This window comes from Peromyscus leucopus, chromosome 14 (assembly GCF_004664715.2).
Source record: "Peromyscus leucopus breed LL Stock chromosome 14, UCI_PerLeu_2.1, whole genome shotgun sequence".
In the NCBI taxonomy this organism is placed as follows: domain Eukaryota; kingdom Metazoa; phylum Chordata; class Mammalia; order Rodentia; family Cricetidae; genus Peromyscus; species Peromyscus leucopus.
The window spans coordinates 39,503,255-39,524,598 of NC_051075.1; the positions used below are offsets into that span (position 1 = coordinate 39,503,255).

The window sequence follows — 21,344 nt, forward strand, 5'->3', positions numbered from 1 at the left end:
CCATTTTATTTCACCTGATCTTGGGAGAAAAAAAAATGTCTGAAGAGGGCGTGTTCTCGTGGGGCTGGGGCCTTCTTGTTACTGGCCACAGTGTGCTCATAGAGGGAGCTTGTCTGTTGTGCCACACCACAGGTCCATCTCCTTGTGGGTGACAGTGACTGACTTCTGACAGCAGGAGGGCTTAGAATTGTCTGGCGTCAGGCATTGCAAGCCTCTCTGCTTTCACCATGAGTACTGTATGAGTGGATTATGTGTACACAGTTCCACCACGGAAAATCTTCCCTCTGTGGCTCTTGAAGTTCTAACTAGTTAATAGTTCAGCTTCTCGGGCACACTGGCCACCTTTCAGACGTTCATTTGCCACAGGTGGCCTAGTAGCTGCTTCCTGTGTTGGACAATGTAAGGAGAAAGCATTTGCAACACCCCCAGAAGTTCTATTGGACAAAGCTGGCTGTGTGTGCAAGTCTGAAGAAGGTGGATTCATTTTTTTCCCTCAGTGCTATAACAAAGTACCTGAAAAAGTAACCTCAGAGAGGAGATGTTGCTGAAGGTGGAGACTTACACCTGTGATCCCACTCAGGAGGTGGAGGCGGGAGGATTGGACATTTACGCTCATCCTTAGCTACATAGTGAATTCGAATCTAGCCTGGACTACATGAGAATCTGTATCAAAAGAGCCAGCAAAAAGGGGGATGGAGAAGGAGGAGTGATTTTGGCTTGTGGCATCATGGTGGAGAAGGTAAGGAGTGGAGGGAAGAGGCTCGGTCTGTGTCAGCAGGAATGTAAAACAACTGGTCACGGGAGAGGCTGACCAGGGAGCAAAGGACAGGACTGGAAGCCAAGCCGGCTTATCAGCCTTAAATAAACGAGCACAGTGACCCACTATCCAAGGCCTGCATCTCAAAGGTTCCACAAACTTCCAACACAGGGCCACTAGCTAGGGACCAGGTGTTTGGAAACATGAGCCTGTGAGGGATATCTCACATGTAAAACACAGCAGAAGCTACAGTGAGACATTAGTCACAGGAACACAAAAGTTTGCTTATGTGAGGCTGGCTGTTGGAGAGCTGATGCTGACCTTCCTAGCTTATAATGAGGATAGCAATGGACATGCCGTTTTGCTCAATTTTTCTTTTCTTTAAAACATGTATTATTGTGTGTGTGTGTGTGTGTGTGTGTGTGTGTGTGTACATGCACATGGCATTCAAGTGCCATTGCTCTTTGAGCCACTTTGCCAGCCTAAGTTTTGTGCATTTCATTAGGAGCTTTTCCTTTTTCTTAGTTTTGTTTTCTCTTAGGACCATTCACTACTGAGACTTGCCTGTAGATTCAAATGTAAGTTAAAGATTCAGAAACAGTGTACTGTTGGTTTCTAACTTAGAGGAGTCAGCTTAGGATTCCTTTCACTTTACTATTGGGTTTATCAAGGTACCATATACTTTTTGTCATTTTGCTCTTTTGAGACAGTCTCATGTAGTTCACTCTGGTTTTGAACTTGCTATGTAACTAAGGATGACTCCTAATCATCAAGCCTCCATCTTCCAAATGTTAGAAATTAAATGAGTTTGAAATGCAGCTTGACCTTAGAATATTTCTAAGTTAAGATGGGTTAATTGGATTACAGCTCCATCTTAGGTTGAACAGCATGTGTATAAGTAAGTTTTATCTACTAATCTTTCCCATTAGAATCCAGTATCTATATATGGTATGAAAATAAATTAACAGTATGCTAAAATTAGACTACCACTATTGTCCTACTTTCTAATGGCACACACGTATGAGTTCATTTTGCATCAACTTTGTTCTTTTTGAAAATTAGATTTCATATTGGCTTTAATGCATATCTGTTGGCTTCTGGTTCTTTGAAGATATTTTTAAGTCTGGATATTTGCTAACTATCGTATTTACTATGAAACAGGAGTTTATAAATGTATAAAAAGAATTGGGCACAAACCTCATCTTTCCCCAACTTTCCACATATAACTGCCAAATTATTAACATTTTTGGATGTTTGATGTTCAAGGGCTGGAACTGTGTGCCAACCCCTCTGACATAGACACACACATACAAGGAAGCTTCTTGTAGGGAAACAGTGCATTCTTGTCTATGTGAAATTCTTTCAGTTTCGTTGGCCTGGGAATTCATACCTGTAGTCTTTCTCATGCTCTTGGACGGTGATGGTGCAAACACCAGAGATTCTATCTGAATTCCTCTCCGAACTTGGCACTGGTCCATAGCCCAGCAGATGATGCTGAAGAGGCACTCATAACCCTGTCTCCACTTCATCGGCAGCCTATGTTCAGAAACCTCGCAGGTGAGGTTGTGTGGGTTATCTGTCTTTTTTCCTGTCCGTTTTTCTCCAGTTGTCTTTCCCCAAGGGCTAGAAGAACTTTTCCATAGTGATGAAGCCAGTGTTTGGCCCACCCCTGTGGGAAGATTCTCTGCTGAGTATCCTGGTTCTTGTCCCATGCTGTCTTCTTGGCTGACTGATGAACTCTATAGCAAACATGCTCACCATGTGGTTTATTTTTTATTTGTTCTATTTTTTGCTAACATCTCATGGTGTTAACAATAACTTTTGCTTGGTTTTTAGATAATGCCTTACAATTTCTTTATTAGTCATACCCATTATTACCTCCAACAGCAGTTGATTAGTCTGGATATTCCAGAAAAAACAAGTAACAGGAAACAGTCAGCTATGTAATACAGGGTTTATGCTATCCATAAGCCAGAGAACCAGAAAAGGTGGTGGTGTGAGTTAGCCCCAAGTCTGAAGGCCTGAGAACTAGGGGATCCAGCAGGAGTAGGGGCAATAGGGACCTCTTCTTGCTGAATACCCCTTATGTAACTTATGACATGCCAATATCAACAAATCCGAGTAACCATACTTCTTGCACATTAGGGCCAATTGGTATAAGACCATCAATGCAGGGGACAGCATGATACCTTGTGGAAAGGAAGAGCCTCAGGATCCCAGGGAGTTAATGTCTAACATGGGGCAGGAGGGTTGATATGTCACCGAGTGGGGCAGCAAAGACATGCTGACAAGCTTGTCCACTAGAAGCAGACTGCTTTTTGTGGGCCTGGAGGACAGTCTGGAGAAAAAGGCCTTTGCCTGATCTGTAGGCACTGGAAGGTACTGGAAGACATAACTAATAGGTTCTCTGTACCTCAATAGTAGGTTTTGATGCAGTAAGCCAGATCAAGCCCAATTGAAAAAGTAAAAGAACAGGTTTAATTTGAGCACAGCAACCCCCGGGTGAGTTCTCCAGCCGCCATAGATTGAGGTAGGAGAAGAGGCAGGAGAAGTCAGTGCCTGAACTAAAGCAGGAAGCTTAAATACCCTGTAGGCGAGGGGTGATGGCATGGCCTACACAAGCTGGATTTGTGCCCAAGTATGGTACACTTTAGGTGGGATCTTGGACAACTTCAGGGGAGGAGCCCCCTCAGCCACCAAGGATGCAGAACTGGGCTTTTGGCACCTTTTCTTTGTTGGAGATTTTCTGAGAGGACGGGATTTGGAGAGAGAGAAATGGGGCTTTCCGGATCCAGCAGGAGGGAGCTGGAGGTTCCAGCGAACAGTAGCACGTTCTCAGGCAGTGAAACCACATTTACAACGGCAGCTGTAATCACCACTTGGCTAAGATTGTGGTAATTTTTTGTCATTATCCAAGGTTTGTCTTGCGTCCGAGTCAGATAGGAAAGTTGAATGTAGATAACGGTGTGAGTAACTCCCTTCGCACCTTCCAAGTCCTGGCTGCCTCTGCGGTCCTTCCTCTGCAGCCATGCTTCTGGTTGACAGTTTCCCTGGGCAGAGGTGGTTCTAACTGCCTTCACTTGCTGTTTCCCGCACCATAGCTTAGAAACATAGAACTTGTTTGAGTCGATAGACTCAGCTAGAGGCAGATTTCCCTCAGTCTGGAGTGTCCCTTGAGTCTCACCCCCACATGTTGAGTCAGATGATATTTAAGGGAGACTCTGGACTTGAGGCATCTGAGGTGCTGCTGGACCAGGTTAACTTTTTGATGAGACTCTTGAGAAGAATGGGTATATTTTGCATGTGAGAAGGACAAGAATTTAGTGGTTGGGGTGTTAGGTGAATATTATGGTCCTTTCAAATTTCTGTCAGAAAAGAAGCCTGTGTGCAGTGATTTCCTCAGAACTGAAACATTCACTTATGAAGGAGAGGGTAGCTTAGAAGACTCAGGAAGTAAACAATCTTACAAGTCTCAAGGCTGAAACTGGCAAGATTCATAAACCTGCTACCTCCCAAGGCAGTAACAGTTGCTGAGGAGAGGGGCTTCTTCTCTGGTGGACCTGTGCTTCTGTCATGGTCTGGGCTTTTTGATGTGGTAGCTGCCTTTGAGTCATCCATGTTCCCGTAAGTTGCCCCTCACCTCTGCTCCATACACAAGCTCAATAAAGTCATTGATTGGTTTGCCAAGTTGGACATAATGACTTTGTTTTCCTGGTGCCCTCTCTGGGGTGAGTCACCGCAGGCCCCAGGCAGTTGCATTGCCCCTTGTGCCATGTGAGTACAGTGAGGAGGCACTATTCGTGAACCAGAGTGCAGGCCTTCATCAAGTACTCAATCTGCTGGGACATGGAGAACGTAAATATTAAATTTCTGTTTAAAAGCTATTCTGTTTAATTATTATTAAATTATTATTAATGAATAATGGATATTATTATTAAATATTATTATTATTAATGAATAATGCTGCTATGAACATGGTTGAGCAAGTGCCCTTGTGGTATGATTGAACATTTATTCCTTGGGTATATGTCCAAGAGTGGTATCGGTATCGTTGGGTCTTGAAGTACAATGATTCCCAATTTTTTGAGAAACCGCCATGCTGATTTCCAGAGTGGCTGTACAAATTTGCACTCCCACCAGGAGTGGAGGAGTGTTTCCCTTTCTCCACATCCTCTCCAAAGTAAGTTGTCATCAGTGTTTTTGATCTTAGCCATTCTGACAGGTGTAAGATGGTATCTCAGAGTTGTTTTGATTTGCATCTCTCTGATGACTAAGGATGTTGAGCAATTCCTTATATGTCTTTGGGGCCATTTGAGATTCTTCTGTTGAGAATTCTCTGTTTAGATCTGTACCCCATTTTTAATTGGATTATTTGGTATTTTGATCTCTAGTTTCTTGAGTTCTTTATATATTGTGGAGATCAGTCCTGTGTCCGATGGGGTTAGTGAAGTTCTTTTCCTTTTCTGTGGGCTGGCATTTGGTCTTACTGGCCATGTTTTTTTGCCTTACAGATGCTTTTCAGTGGGAGGGAGTAGAGGGGAGGGGATAGAAGATGGGAACATGAGGGACTGGGGTGGTCGAGCTGGGGGAGGGATGGAGAGGGGAAGCAATGAAAGAGATATCTTGATAGAGGGGGCCATTACGGAGTTAGGGAGAAATCTGGTGCCAGGGAAAAATCCCAGGAATCTACAAGGATGATCCCAGCTAAGACTCCTAGTCTTAGTGGAGAGGTCTGAACTGGCCTTCTCCTGTAATCAGAGTGGTGACTACCCTAACTGTCATCATAGAGCCTTCATCCAGTAACTGATGGAAGCAGATGCAGAGATCCACGGCTAAGCATTGAGCTGAGTTCCAGGAGTTCTGTTGAAGAGAGGGAGGAAAAATTGTAGAGCCAGGGGGGTCAAGATCATGATGGGGAAATCCACAGAGACAGCTGACCCAAGCTTGTGGGAGCTCAGGGACTCTGGACTGACAGCTAGGGGGCCTGCATGGGACCAACCTAGGCCCTCTGCATGTGGGAGACAGTTGTGCCGCTTGGTCTGTTTGTGGGGCCCCTGGCAGTGGGACCAGGATCTGTCCTTGTCTCATGAGGTGACTTTTTGGAACCTATTTCCTATGGTGGGACAACTTGCTCAGCCTTGATGCAGCGGGGAGGAGCTTAGTCCTGCCTCAACTTTGTATGTCATGCTTTGTTGACTCCCATGGGAGGCCTGACCCTTTCTGAGGAGTGGATGGGGTGGGGTAGGAAGAAGGTGGGGGAGGAAACAGGAAAAGAGAAGGGAGGGGGAATTGTGGTTGGTCTGTAAAATAAATAAATAAAAAAGGAAAAGAAAACAAGAAGCATTACTTTGGAAAAATAAAATAAAAGCTATCCTGTTCTGTATGTGTTATAGTAACCCCCAGAGAGGAAGCTATTTACTGTCAATCTATTGGTGATTACTAATAGCTTCTGTGCTAAGGTCAACAATGCTGTGGAGTGTTAGGCCACTTTGATAAAATAGTCTTTCCCTTTCTAGTCTAAGTGGCATTTGGGTCTCCTCCTTTTCCTTGTCCTTCCTTTCTCCTGCCTATACAGCTCTGTTTCTTCCATTACCTGGTGACACTCTTGTGGGTTTGGTTCTGGATTTGGTGGAGACAGGGTTGCATTGGATACTAGGTCTGGTGGCAGAAGTCTTGATTTTAGCCTGTTTTTAGACAAGCTTTGCCGTTGCCTCTTCTGATTTTGTGGAAGGTTTGATGCAGTTTATCTTGTAGGAAGAGTGTTTGGATGCCTGGGTTTCCTGACTATCCAGAGAGGTTCTGTGAAAGGGAAAGCAGGAACAGAACACTGAAGGGAAAAGTATCAGCTCAGGACCCCACACCCATGTTCTCAGCACAGAGGAGATAGGTTTGCCTCAGAGGGACAGAGGCCAGGGAAAAGAGACAAGCACAGGAGCTGCAGAGGATGAGGGAGAAGGGGAAGGGAACCAGGAACAGGGTGTTTGCCCCGGGGAGGACAAGGGATTGCCTCCGGACAGAGGAGACAGGAGGCACATGGGAAAACTATACTTCATATACTCTGTGCTTTATAAAGGTACAAAGGGAAACCCAGGGTTAGGATGAGGTATTTAATTTTAATTGAGCATGTTAATTAGGTGAGCCAAAGGGGGCTTCTGATTGCTGACTTCAATACTTTGATAGCTGGACCTTGGTGGGCAGCCTCAGGAGGAGGAAGTGGCCAAGTAAGGGAAGAAACCCTGGGGGCTAGCTTTAGGAATGTAATCTAATGGTCTTCAGCAAGGCAGAGGGGATGGGGGAGAAGGGCAAGGCCTGCCAGAGCCACGTGCTGGCCACACTCAAGCTGACTAGAGGTCCTTCACACAGAGTCACTTTGCACAGTACTTTGAATTGTGAAACCCCTGCTTCTTAAAAATAGTAATAAGTTGTCCTTGCAGGATTTTATTATATCCACCAAACCATCTTATTAGTGTCATAAGACTCAGTTCTCAAGGCACTGGGGCGACCACCAACAGCCAAGGAGTCACAGTGTGCAAGGAGTCGCACTGATGTAGGCGTTTTAGTTACTGGATGGTAACTTTTTTAAACATTTGAATGGTCATCTTGGTACTTTCTGTTGCTTTCAAGCAGTTTGTGCCAGGACTTCAGGACATGTTTCAAGGAAGTGGTTTTGCTAGAGTGTCCCCTGGGCCCCCCAGTTTGTAAGTGGGCAATGTTCTCCACCTCCTTCTGTGCTGAGCTGATTGGTTCCTCTGAATGAAGAGCTCCCGATCTACAGGAGGGCCTGGAAAGCATGGCTTGCTCTGAGGCTTTAGTGTTCCAGGGAGAAAGTGGACTTGGCCCATGTGAAATCTATACTTAGCATTAGCACATTTGGGGGAGGATAGGGGAGGAGTGGGCATGACAAGAAAATGCTGGGCAATTCTCTGTGAAGTCAGAATGCTGAGGAGACCAAGCCAGTGTGTTTTAGCAGACTCTTAGTTCTTAGACACGAGGTTTGACCTCAGTGTGAGATGTCTCCTTAACCTTTTGTTAATGTGGAGCAGTTGAAGTTGAAAACACTGGATTATACTCCGGAAGTACATTCTGAGGGTCTTTCCTGAGAACCTAGGAATGGGCCATGACACTGAATAGCATCCTGTATCACCTCAAAGGGTAGTGAGAGGCTGCACAGGATTGGCCCTGCCCAGTCTGGTTACATGGGTACATGGTAAATGCCCTCCCTCTGGGGAAGCAGGGAGACAGATATGGTTTCTGTTTTGCCATCAGGTTCTTTTCATAACCCCTCCTCCATGTGATTATATGTACGTGGTGTTCGTATGTGTTTGTGTGGTCATGTGCACTTGTGTGTGCATGGAAACCGTGTGTCAACATCAAGTCTTCCTGGATCCAGCTCCTCCCTACTGTTGACACAGATTGTCGCCAACCTGGAGCTCACCAGTTGCTGAGTCTGCTGCCCCCACTCTCCCCTCCCCAAGGCTGTGGTTGCAGAGGTACACCTCCCATGCCTGACTTTTCCATATGCGTGCTGCAGATCTGAACTCAGGCTCGCAGGCCCGTGTGGGAGGCATGAGATGGATTGAGCCATCTCCGTAGCCTCAACTTTCCTACTTTAATTGATGTAGCAGAAGGCTGTAGGATTAGTAGTAAGATAACCACCATTTTGTATTAAAATGTTGACCTCTCCAGAATGGAACTGAGCTAATGTATAATATATCTTTAAAGTAATTGTCTTGTGTTTCAATTTCAGCTTCTGCTTTTTTTACTGATGGATATTGCCATCTTTTCATAGGATGACCCTCACTACAGAAATGGGTTTGCATTTGGTCAGGGATTCTGGAGAGAGCAACATTGTAATACAAAAGGTGTAATATACCTTTTGTTGTCCTGTAATAAGATGACTCTCTCTACAGAAATGGGTTGGCCTCTGCAAGGAGGGTGTGATGTACCTTTTCATTGCCTTGTCGCTCTCTGTTCCTTACTTCTGAAAGTAAACTTCAGAGATAAGGGGAGAACATCTCTAGGTCTCCCTGCAGGCCATCTGGGTAGGCTACCTGCTAGTCATTTTGCACACTTTAACCAAGACACCTGGCTGTGAGCGTGTGGGATCTGTTTGTGTGCTGGTTCTGAAGATTCTTGTTTGGGGTGGCCAGGGATTAGCAGCGGAATTTGCATGGTCTGTTTGTTCAAACACCCAGCATTCTTGTAGTGTTTATCTCATCCTGAAAAGACTATGCAGGGAGGTATAGGGCTTCCCAGATAGGTCTGGAGTCCCTCCATGGCTCACCTTGATGATCTCTGGCTCCCACGGGTTCCGCTTGATTTTGCCCAGCACCCAGAAACTGCTCACATTGAAAGCGTTTCCACTAAATTTCATATTGAGGGTGGGGGGTGAATGAAGGAGGCTGTATTTATGTCAGCACTGGACATATAGAGGATGTATGTATAGTCAGTATATATGGGGTTCTGTAGAGCACCCCTGTGCACAGATGGCCCTCCCTATTCCAGAAGCAGGTTGTCTCAATGGGGCTCTGGGACTCATTTCCACTGTCCTCTGCTTCCATCCCTACTGAGGCAGCTGAGGCAGGACTATTATTGCTCCTTCTCAACCCAAGGACCCAAACACCTTAGAGTTGTAGATCCATCGGGATATGTTTTGCTACGTTTGTTTGCTCTGACTTCTGGAGTACCACTGTGTGATTTAAAATAATATAGAAAAGAAGGAAGCCTTTGTATTCGCCCCTGGGGCGAAGGTTTGCTGTGTAGCTGGAGATAGCTTAGGACATAGAATGGAGTAATTAATAGACACCTTTTCAAAAGACATGATAGAATTGTGTTTCATCCACAAGTTGTTTTTTTCTTACAGTTTAAAATTTAATGGAGCAGGAACAAAAAGAACATTAGCAGTAATAATGAAATCTTCCTAATTCTTAGCATGATGGGAAAATATAATCACAACATCAACATTGCATTACCCTGTACTCCTCTTTCTTTATGGAAAAAAAAATCACTGTTTTTTCACTGACAAAATCCAAAGATCTAATGGTCTTTCTTTGACCTAAGTTAGATCTTGAGATGTTTTACCACGAGATAATGTCAGCTTCTCATAAAACTTAGCTATTGTACTCTCGTCTGGTTTTATATTGTCTCCTCACTAAACTTACAAGGAAAAAAAACACTTATATGGAAGAGGAAATTGTATTTTTACTATTGGCTGAAGAGGGTTCCAAGCATCACGTGGCTGTTGATGAAATCTGGAAATTCACTTAACTCAGACTGTTTTGTCTTCCCACACATTTGGAATGAATGCTGAGAGGAAAATACCTCTGCAGAAGCAGAGGGGCTATTTTTAGATTGCACTCCTATTTTGGGTTTCATTACTCAGAATTTTTCCCTCAGGGGCCAAGGTCATATCTGTGTACCATGCTTGATGGCTTTTCCTTACTCTTCTCTGTACTAGAACTACTTGCAAGTTGGCACACGCCACGCACATCACTTCATCCTCTGAATAAATCGTGTGCCCTCCCTGCCAGCAGTGGGACATCCTGTGCTGACCATGTGTTGGAGGTCAGAAGGTTGCTTTATTTTGGACTTGCGTCTGGTTTCAGGAATTTGTTTCTCCTGGTAACTAGTACCAGTCCATTGTTAGGGTGGACCATACTTTCGCCTCAAAAAAAAAAAAAAAAATGGGTTAAAGAATACCAGAAAAGTAACCTTTCTTATGTGGATTGAATGGTGAATATTTGTAGTTCCAATTAGCCAGTAAGTACTGAAGCTATGAAGTATCGAAATATAAAATCACAACAAATTTAGTTATAGATCTAATTGCTTTTCCCCCTTTTAATCACTCATAAATTGGGCAATCTGCATTCTACACAATAGAATGAGAGCTCATTGGGTAATAGCCTAGAAGAGGATCTAGTACAATATATGTATAAGGAGACAGAACAATAGGAAACAGACTGATTGACATCAGCTCATTCCAGGTTCCTGTTTTGTAAAGCAGTGGGGACTTCCTTATTATACTGATTCATGCAGACTCCTGCTTTCTGGAAAAACTGGTCTGTTTGGGTCTTTATCTGCTTCCTTGAAGCTTAATATGATTATGTGATTGTTAGCCGGAGTGACTCCATTTTGGTATGGAAGCCTGTGGGAGCTCAACCCTAACAGTGGCTTCTCACAGTTGTATCAAAACATTTACTGGGCTGACACTGAAGATTTCTCTCTGTGTTTCTGAGTATTTTGGTGTAGTCTGAAACCCAAGCAGGTGGGCTATGGTATAGTGTGTACCAGAGACACTCCCAATGATGCTTTTGATAGAGTGTTTTCTGTTACATTTAGAGGCATGCAGGCTGATGTGTTGATAAGCTATTGATTAGCTCCATTTCACTGATATTCAAATTTGCTCTCACCCTTAATAAATGCTAAAAATTGTATGTGTACCAAAGAATTACTTTAAAATAAATTTTTTATAATTTATTATCAGCGAATGTTTGGTTTGTATACTTATGTCCCTATATACTTGGGGCCATGCAAAAAATTTCTTAATGAAATCCAGTCACAAATGGGGACAGTTTTAGAAGCCCTCTTCTACCTTAAACACCTCCCTGCATAGTCTGACATGCATGACAACTATTTAGACATGTGACCTCATGACAAAGTGAAGTCTTTAAAGTCTAAAAACCCTCGACTCCAAAACTCCCTTCTCCAGAGCTGTTTATAAGGGTGGTGAGGGGACAAAACGAAGAATAAAATTAAAAGAAGACCCATATTTACTTGGAACTTGGCTCTTTGTGGATTTATTCTTTTTTTTTTTTTTTTTTTTGAAGTCAGTCTCAGAGAAAGATTTCTCCATTTGTTTACCTACTAAAAGATAGGTAGTCACCAATGTGTAGTCTTTAGTCCTACAATCTTGGTAAGAGGTATTTAAAATTTGCTTAATTGTATTCCTCGGTTGAAATGAAGCAGAAGTAGGTTTAACCTAGTGTTGTGGGTCGGATTTTCTTCTGAGCAAGCCCTCAGAGACCCTTTGGTGATATGTGACTCTGGGCAGTGGTTTCTATCCCCATAAACTGCCCTTGATGTTTTTCAACCTATAATTAGCAATTGAATTGGATGAAAAATAAATTTCTGTCCACCACCACCCATTTTAATAGTAGAATGTTTGAGGTAATGGAATAGTAATATGGGCAGATAAATATAGCACCAGTCAACCTAAGCGGTACACCTTCCTTGTTTTGAAATTTGAGGCCCTGTGTTAATTACCTCTTTTACCCTGCAAATAGATTTTCAGTGGTGATGCAGATGAACCAGCCACAGGGCAAACCCATCCTTTCCAGTCCGGTCACGATCCTTTGTTGGATGTTGGGAGGCCGTTCTTCCCAGGTCCTTAGAGTGAGCCTCTGTGACCATAGGAGGGGAGAGGTGCTGCGGACGGCCTTTGTCAGCCGGAAGAGGAGCTTGGGTAACACAGAGGCCGGTGTCACTGGAGGGAAACCCCGAAGCGCAGAGGCCCTGTCGCCAAGCATCCTCTTGCTGAGGCCATGGTGCGTTACCCTGTAACATGGAGCCTCATCATGAGCCTGGGTTTCTTTCTTCCTCAGCAAATTAAACACTTCAAAGAGATTTAACAAATCCATTGGAGATTTCTAAGAGAGATGGGTTTAAGAACCACTATTCTAGCCGGGCGGTGGTGGCGCACGCCTTTAATCCCAGCACTCGGGAGGCAGAGGCAGGCGGATCTCTGTGAGTTTGAGGCCAGTCTGGGCTACCAAGTGAGTTTCAGGAAAGGCGCAAAGCTACACAAGAGAAACCCTGTCTCGAAAAACCAAAAAAAAAAAAAAAAAAAAAAAAAAAAAAAGAACCACTATTCTGGGGTGGAGGTGGGCGTGGGAGGGTGCACACCATCATTCTTGTTGAATTAGGTGTTCTCTGTTGGGCAGCTGTCTACTTGCTGCTGCTGGGTCTTTTGCAGATCAAAATGATACGGAGGTTAAGACGAATTAAAATGTTTCTGGGAGGTGAGTGATGTAACTGCGCCTGGGCGTGAGTCCTGGACGGAGAACTCTCTCAGGGTTGAGGGATGGGAGTTCTGGAGCCTTGAACTCGAGTCACTGCATATTTCCAGGCATATGTTTTGCCTCTACATTTAGCTTCCTGCTTTTGGTATAAACTCAAACCCAAGAAATACTTTATTTTAACTCTTCATAGACTATTGGTACAATGGGTTCTAGTCTCAGTTGTATCTTTTGTTAACTGTGCAACTTTGGGCCGTGGATGTGGTCTGAGCACCCTGGATTCACTGAAAACAGCTTCAGTAAGAAAAGCCACACCATCACCAGGTGGTGGTGGCAGTGAACGCCTTTAATCCCAGCATTCACAGAGGTTGTGAGTTTGGAGGCCAGCCTGTTCCACAGAGCTGGTTCCAGGACAGCTAGGGCTACACAAAGAAACCCTGTCTTGAAAAAAAACAAAAAACAAAAAACAAAACCCAGATGAAAGCAAGACAAACCACAGGCAGGCTTGCAGTTAGAACTTGATGTGGTATTCCAGCCACAGAACTCAGTGCTTGTCATAGTGTGTGTGCTTAACAAACTTTAGCTGCTCTCATATTTCTGGTCAGGTAGCTCAGTGGAGTGGGCTGAATGTCTTTGTCACCGAAACATTTCACTTTTGAAGCCCTCGGCTTTTTGAAGGTGAGGCTTTGGGGGACATAAAGAGGATTCAGTGAGGTAAAGTATGTGAGATGATGAGCACATTTGATAAATCACCTATTTACTGAGCACCGGCCAGGTGCTCTCTAGCCCTAGTGGCTGGCTCGTTTTGTGCCAGTGGACACAAACTAGAATCACTTGGGAAGAGGGAAGCTCACCTGGGAAAGTGTTCCCACGGGTGGGCAAGCCTGTGGAGCGTTTTCTTGACTGATGATTGACGTGGGAGGGCCCAGCCCACTGGGGGTGGTGCCATCCCTGGGCTGCTGGGCCTGGGTTGTATAAGAAAGCAGATTAAGTAAGCCATCAGGAGCAAGCCAGTAAGACATTTGTCTTCATGGTCTCTGCATCAGTTCCTGCCTCCAGGTTCCTGCCTTGGCTCCCTTCACTGAGGGACTGTGATGTGGAAGTGTAAGCTGAAAGAATCCCTTCCCTCCCTCCCAAGAAGCTTTTGGTCATGGAGTTTTACCATAGCAACAAAAATCCTAAGGCAGGACCTAGAGTCGATACTATTTTATCTCCTCTCTCCAGGCAAGAGCCTTGGGAAGCTGTGCTATTACTTCCAGGTTAGCGTTCTAGCATCTTTTGCAGCAGGTTTTTCTGGAGCTAGCAAGAACCTGCTTCTCACGGTGTCTCAGCACACAGGGCCCACCACGGCTTGCTGCAGACCCAGCCAGGGGAAACTTTAGGCCAGACTAGTAGTTCCTTACCCCATCATCCCTCACGGCCACTCATCTTCGTCAAGTTAGAGTGCTTGCTCACTGAGAATCCGAGTTTAGTCAGAGCCACTCTGCTTGGCCTTCTTCTGGATAACCTTGATTTTCTTTCTTCTTGAGTCTAAAGATGGGAAGTTGTCCTATCAGATCAATAAATCTCCCAAAGGAAAAGGACATCAATGAAGGAAGACTGACTGGGTGGCTAGTCACCAGCGTGTTGACACTGTCTCCCTGAAAACTCTTACATTGAATTTGAATGTGACCAACTGAGCCCCATGACATGTCTCTTCAGGGACACTGCCTTTCAGCTAAAGCAGGCTGATCTCTGAGCCAGCTGCTTTGACAGAGTTTGAGTGGACCATGCATGCAGCTGGTGCATGGGCTGGAGAGGAGACAGACCTTACTTCATGGAATGAATGGCCCCACAGACTTAGGAAAATAGTCTTAATTGGGCTGAAGAGGGGGAAATTCCCTTTCATGAAAAGAATCATTTTAAATGGTCAATTTGTGCTGTTGCTGTGAGAACTTCACTCAGTCTCTTTTCTTTTTGTGCGGGTTGGGGGGTAGGAGTTATTGCCTCCAGCGGTAACTGTCTGACAGGGTTCTCTTGAGCTACTGGGCGTTTGAAGTTTCAGGTACTTTTCAGCAGATGAAAGGAAAGCAGTTAAAGCAGAATGTTAGTTTTCTGTCCAGAAGGACTTTTAATCAACTGAGACCGAAAGATGAGAAGTTGCTTTCTTGCAGTGTTGGGAATCAAACCCGAGGCCTTGCTTATGCTAGGTAAGCACGCTCCCAATTTAGCTACAGTCTAACCTTTAGGTGAGAGCTCTATTCTGATTGTGATTCTGGGATCTCTGTCATCACCACATGGCCTGCTCGTGCCCATGCTTTGATCCCGCATCTTACTCCTTTTTCCCATTCATGGTTTTTCAGTGTTTCAAGTACCTTTGCTGCTTTTGTTTATGGGTGTGTCGAGCTTTCCTTCCCCTCAAGCCATTGGTCTCTGGCTGTAACAGTCCTTCTGTATGTTTTTGCCTGGCTTCTCATCATGCATTTCCTGGGGCTCTTCCCCAAGTATGATCTTCATGACTTTGCATCTTCTAAAGAGTCACTATCTACCCCTCCAGAATCCGGCCACTCTCTAAAAAGCCTGCTCTGTCCATCTGAAATTTAGAGTAGTCATGTGTCTCCTTTCACAAGGGCTCATGCTGTCTGACTCACTGCTGGATGTCCATGTCTAAAATTGTGCCAGAAGGTGCTCAGTACATGATTGGTAAGTGAATGGAGTACTTTATAAGTGTCTTTTAAAACCTCCCCAAACTTTCTGGTTTTATGTTTTTAATGTACAACAAAAGTTGGCAAACTTTTTCTATAAGCTGCTAAATAGTGAGTGTATTAGGCTTGAGAGGCAAAATATCTCTATGGTAACCACTCAATGTATACATTGGCTTGGCTATGATCCGGTAAAACTTTATTAGTAAATATTGTTGGAAGAGTTGCCAGTTTAGCCTAAGTTTGCCCACCCTGTCACACTTAACCTGTATGTTTTGGACTGTGAGAAGGGTGTGGGTCTGAAGAGTTGTTCTCTGGCTTGAGGATCAGTTTACCTGGTTCACAACTGAGTGGCTGTATCTATTCCTGCTCTACTAGGAGAGAACAAGAAACACAAACTGTGTGTAAACTTAGAGATACATTCCCAATCCCAAAGAGAGACTTCTCCCGGGGGGTGGAGCATAGGCTGTCACAGAAGAAAAGAATAGTACTTACTGATCAGATGGTGCAGAGCTGATCTAACAGGAGAAGCAAAAGGTGAAAAGGTTTATTGGCCGCCCTTGGCCAAGCTAAACCAATATAAGACTGTATTTGGGCTACCCTGGATTAATTTGCACAAGCAATTCCTTTAGGAAGGAAAGCAGTCCTGGATCATAGAGTCGTTGAGTGTCTTTTTCCTCTGTGGGAAGAATGAACTCAAGGACAGATAGATGTCTTTGAGAACTTGTCTTTACAAAATGAGTTGAAAACCAGGATCGACACAGGCCTTACTGTCTTCAGCAAGACCTTTCCACATGTCTGAGCTTTCCTTAAAGCCAAAGAACCCTCTCTTTTTCCCATACCACTCCCTAGAGCAGGAGCCAGCTGGTCAGTGGGAAAGAAAAGTCTTTGGCATGCTGTTCGAGACATTTGAAGAATCGCAGATTCACAGTCATATACCAAGTGGTTTCCCTCTGGAGTTAATGTTCTGCTTCTACAGCTTTGACAGCATTAAAAAGTGCAATCAGTTAGTTCTGGACAGGCAGAATTGGATTTGGTAGGCATCTTAATATAAAGCACTAAATAGTACCATTAGAAACCAAAGGCATGGGGATTTCACTTTTTTCCCCCTTGTTTACCAGCTGTGTGTGTGTGTGTGTGTGTGTGTGTGTGTGTGTGTATGTATGTGTGTGTGTCTGTATGTCTGTGTGTCTAAAGCTATATACAGGATTTAGAGGTTTCAGAAGTGCCCCTCGCATCTCATTTAATTGCTGTGTCTTCAAATTAGTATGTGCCTTGGAGGAAGTGATTTTACCTCTTAGTCTCTACCTATAAAGTTAGGTGTCCTAGAGTCCCTTTGTAATGTGTGATGGTTTTACTTGTTCTAGGTCACTTCCACTTTAATGCCAGTGTGAAAAGTAGTGAGGCCTGTGCAGTCTTTTGAAGCTGTTAGAATACTTTCAGACAATGCATTCATAACTTGCTTCTCCAAACTGACTGGTTTCTTTAGAATGACTTTCTTTAGTTTTGAGAGCAGGGTATTTATTTACTGAGATCTTTATCAGGGAGTATATGACCATTTAGAGACCAATATAGAGACTTAATGGTTCATGTTACTGTTATTGGTCTTGGTAAGATAAGCATCTCAGATGTCTTTTACCAATTCTTGTTGTTGCTCTCCTCCTCCTCCTTCTCTTCCTCCTTCACAAAACATCTTTGTGACCTTGTGAATGAAGGTAGATTTTGGAGATCCTGAGGTGGATAGCTGTCACAGCCAGTAGCAGAAGTCTTTCTCAGGCTGTGTCTGCCGTAAGGAGCAGGCAGCTGCCCTTTCCAGCTTTCCAGTTCCCGTTTCTTTCTGCCTCACTAAGACCTGAGCATTCTCTAAAGCATTGCTCACATTTCATCTTTTTCGAAAGCCTGCTGAGATCGTCCTAACTGGAAGTGCCCCCTTTCCTTAGACCCCTTTTGTGAGTTGCTGCTGTGCCCATCGCTGGGGCTCCCTCTGAGGGGGGGGGCTGCCTGTCTGTAACGACTGAAGTCCAGTGTGCTTTCTTTGTTGTCCTCCACCCTGTGTGGACAGCCCCATGTCTGGGTCTCAATTCCTTTTCCTCTCTGGTCACCTGCAGGCCATCCTCTCCCCTTTCTCCGCATGACTTCTGAGAGGCTCCAAGAGGCACAGATTCTTTGTTTCTAACTGATGCCATTCACCTGCTTGTTAGCCAGACTGAAGACTTAGTTAGATGGACTGTAGTTAGGTGGACTGAAGCTGTGTTGTCCCAGTAACACCTAGGCTGTCTGTCTTCCCTTGAGTGAGTTTTGCCCCAGTAGATACATCTTGAGAGTATAATGCACTGGCCCACAACGAGAGTATGGTGGTGGTATATAGTAGCCATCCGTTGCAAGCACATTCTACCGGATGTTTCTTCCATCCTAGCCTTTGTGTCAAGGACACTCAGCTCTCTGTTGTTCAGTCATTCCAGAATGACTTGACTGGTGTATAGAATACTGTGGGAAAATCAACCTAAATTCACGTCTCTGCTCTGCTACTTTAAAGTGGGTGGCCCTGTGGAGCCATTTTAATGCTCAAAAGTCGTGACGTAAGGGCTGGGGCAATGGGTCTGTAAGGTGTTTTTCACTAAGCCTGTTGATGTGAGTTCAATTCCCAAGAGCACATGGAAGTAGAGAATCAACTCCTCCCTCCTCTTACCTCCACGAGTGGGCTGCTATGTATGGGTGTGTTCTGCCCTCCCAATGTAATTCTAAAAAGATAGTCACTTACCTTCCATGGGGAAATAACCTGACATCTGCACCTCTTCCTCCCAAGGTTGTTGTAGTATTTAGGGAGCCTGGAGCTGTAGTTAGTAGAATGCCTGCCTGGGTGCATAGTTCCAGGTTTCATCCTCTGCGCTCCCTAAGTTGGGCCTGGTGATGGATGCCCTGTGATCCCAGCCCTGGGAAGTAGAGGCAAGAGGATCAGAAGTTGAAGGTCATTCTTTGCTACATAAGAAGTTCAAGGTTAGCCTGGGTTATATGAGTCCCTGTCTAAACAAACAAACAAGAAGTAAGTAAATAAATAGCCTTTGAAAGGATGGGACTTACACTGTTAAGAAATCAAGTGGTGCCCTATGTTTACCATGGGACATTTTAGTTGTTATATAAAATAAGTAATCCAACCTGTAATCAGGACAATTGTCTGTTCACCCAAATAAGGCCCCCGGTTCCACCTGTCACACCCAAGTTAGAAAAACAGGACAGTGATGCAGTTACACATAGTTTCCCTCTGTTGGGCTTAGTTATTTTCGGGATGGGAGGGAGGCGTAGCTAATGAGTTTTCCCCAGAGCGGAGCACAATTTGCTCACCTGCCCTTCCCTTTGCAGCTTCTCGCCTCCGCACCTGGTCCGACACCTTCGCTGTGATGTTTCCTTTTGCAGCTTTGGCAGTGGAAATCCCAGACTCTTGACACCGGCTGTCCCTAGGTTTTGTCTTGGTGTCCGCTTGTCCCTCCTTGCTCTTGTCTTGTGTCACACACCCTGTCTTCTTCAAACTCTGTGCCCGTATGGAGGTGGCATGCACAGTTAAGCTTTCAGACTGTGGCCTAAGAAAAATGCCCAGTTACTATTATTTCTAAAGATTCTCTAACTAGCAATCAAGGTAATTTTCATCTGTAAATACCTTAAAAAATCTTTTAGCACCATATATACTGAAACTTCTGCTATTTCTAAGCTTCAATGAATAAATCCTGGAAAGGCATAAGACTCTTGGGAAGGCAATTGGCAAAATTTACTCAACCAGAAACTGTTACATTATCCATGCCAATTTGTGACCAGTAAAACCTTAGAGCCGTCTATACAATGAGATATTCATGTTTGGATTTACAGTTCCATGGTTAGGTTGACTGTTAGGTTGATCCTTAGAAAATAATAAAGCTGTTGCTTGAAGGGGGTGGGATTTTCATTACTATTCCCCCGCCCCCGCCCCAGTTGTGAGGAACATAACCCAAGGCCTTGTATATTCCAGGCAGGTGCTCCACCTCTGCACTTCTCCCACAGCCTAGGATCTCCCTTGTTAGAAATCTGTGATATCTCCTTCTGTCTGCTGATGTGAGCTAGAATTATCTGGGAAGAGGAACCTCAATTGAGAAAATGCTTCCCATCAGATTGCATGTAAACAAGTCTTCACGGCATTTTTTTTAAACCAATGATAGATGTGTGAGGTCCCAGCCCACTGGCAGTGGTGCCACCCCATGTCTGTGGTTCTGGGGGGTGGGGAGAAAGCAGGCTGGGAAAGCCTTGCAAAGCAACTCAGTAAGCCCTATTCCTCCCTGGGCTCTGCTTCAGTTCCCAACTCCTGATTCCCCTTTGAGATCCTGCCCTGACTTCTCTTCATGGTGGACTACAACTCTAAACCAAAATAAACCCTTTTCTCTCCAAGCTGGTTTTGATCATGGTTATCACAGCAATAGACTGCACACCAAACTTCTTAACATGACTTTAACATTGGCTGAGATGATGAAAACTGACTGACCCACACGGCCTCTAACATTTGGGAGATGCTCGGTAAATGCTGGTTTTAATCTGGTTTAACCAAATGGAGCATAAATTGGTGTCTTTCTTTTTTAAAGACACCATAGGGGCCAGAAATTCCATTTACATTGGCCTGAAGAGCCAGGGGAGGGAGTTTCCTGAATCATACAGTGGGAATTCAGAGGCATTTGACTTGAGACTCATGTGGAGCTGGTAGTAAAATGGTGCACACAGACCCGCTCATCCCTCGTACCCTTTTCTCAGTCCTGCTTTTATCTTTATTGGCTTCATTTGGGGATAGTTTGTAATTTATGTTAGAAAAGGCAACTACTGTAAATTACAGGTGAATGTGGGCCTTAATTATTGTGATTCAAGGAAAAAGCCACGCTCTCACCTGTAACATTATCTGTCTAAAGGCCTCTAAGTTTTCCTGGGTTCCCATTCCATTTCTGTACCAGTCACTCTGTCCAGAGGATGATGATTGTGGGTGTCCTTGATTGTTGGAGAAGCCAAGACCATGCGTCTGCTGCTTTGGCTAGAGAGGCATGGGGTGATTAAGCTCATCAGTGGAGTCACATGGATGAGGAGACAGAGTCATTCCCATGGGTGTGAGGTCAACAAAAAGAGACTCCCCCAAATCCAGTGTGTGTGCTTCTGTCTTTCTCTGTGTCTCCGTACCCCCCTCTGTCTCTCTATGTTTATGTGTGCTTATGTGCTTGAAGATCGCCTTCATTTGGTTGTGCATACTGTAAACCTGAGTTCGTGGTGCACAGGCCCAGGGTATACTGCAGGGGGTCTGAGGCCTTCTGGAAATCACACTTACCACTTTGTACATGCTTACAGAAAACTTTTTCTTACACTTACAGATAATTTTTTTTTCTGAGCTCATATTGTATAAAATGTTACTTCCAATACAAGTGGGGTCTGTTTACCTTGTAAGTTTCTACAGAGTTTTTGGCATGCCTTCTGAAAATGTTGGGACAACTGGTAGTTTCTTTTCTCAACTCATAAGATTCTCCTGATTCAAACATGGCCCCCGCATCCCACCAATGTCTTCCATTGGAACCTCTCTTAAATGAAATAAAAAAAAAAAAAAAAAAAAAGGAAAATGGTTTTGGAGACTTGTCTAAAATTCTGTGTCTTCAGCGGCTGACAATTAATTTTGCCAGGTTTCTGTGTTTGTAGTTGGATATCTTACCAATTGTGCATACTAACAGGCACAATGGATGAAATAAAGTACCTACTTCCCCATTTATGATTTTATCAGTTTATGATTCTTCCATGAACTTATGTAACACATTACCCTTTTCCTTCTCCGTGCGTAATTGTGGGCTAGAGAGAATCCTGTTCCATGGGAGGCTGGTCCGACCCCGGGGCAGCAGGAGC

At 44.4% G+C, this 21,344-nt stretch overlaps 1 protein-coding gene across 4 annotated transcripts in view; it reads left to right on the forward strand.

Moving 5' to 3' along the window:
- Daam1 (dishevelled associated activator of morphogenesis 1) overlaps window positions 1-21,344 on the forward strand; it is a 174,536-nt gene that overhangs the window by 28,581 nt on the left and 124,611 nt on the right. Inside the window, exon 1 of one of the 4 annotated variants that reach the window (XM_037210610.1) lies at window positions 14,178-15,453. The exons of the other annotated variants lie outside the window; for them this stretch is intronic. The gene's annotated coding sequence lies outside the window, so the exon portion shown is untranslated. Of the gene's footprint in view, window positions 1-14,177; window positions 15,454-21,344 lie in introns of those variants that run through there. 4 annotated transcript variants of the gene reach the window in all.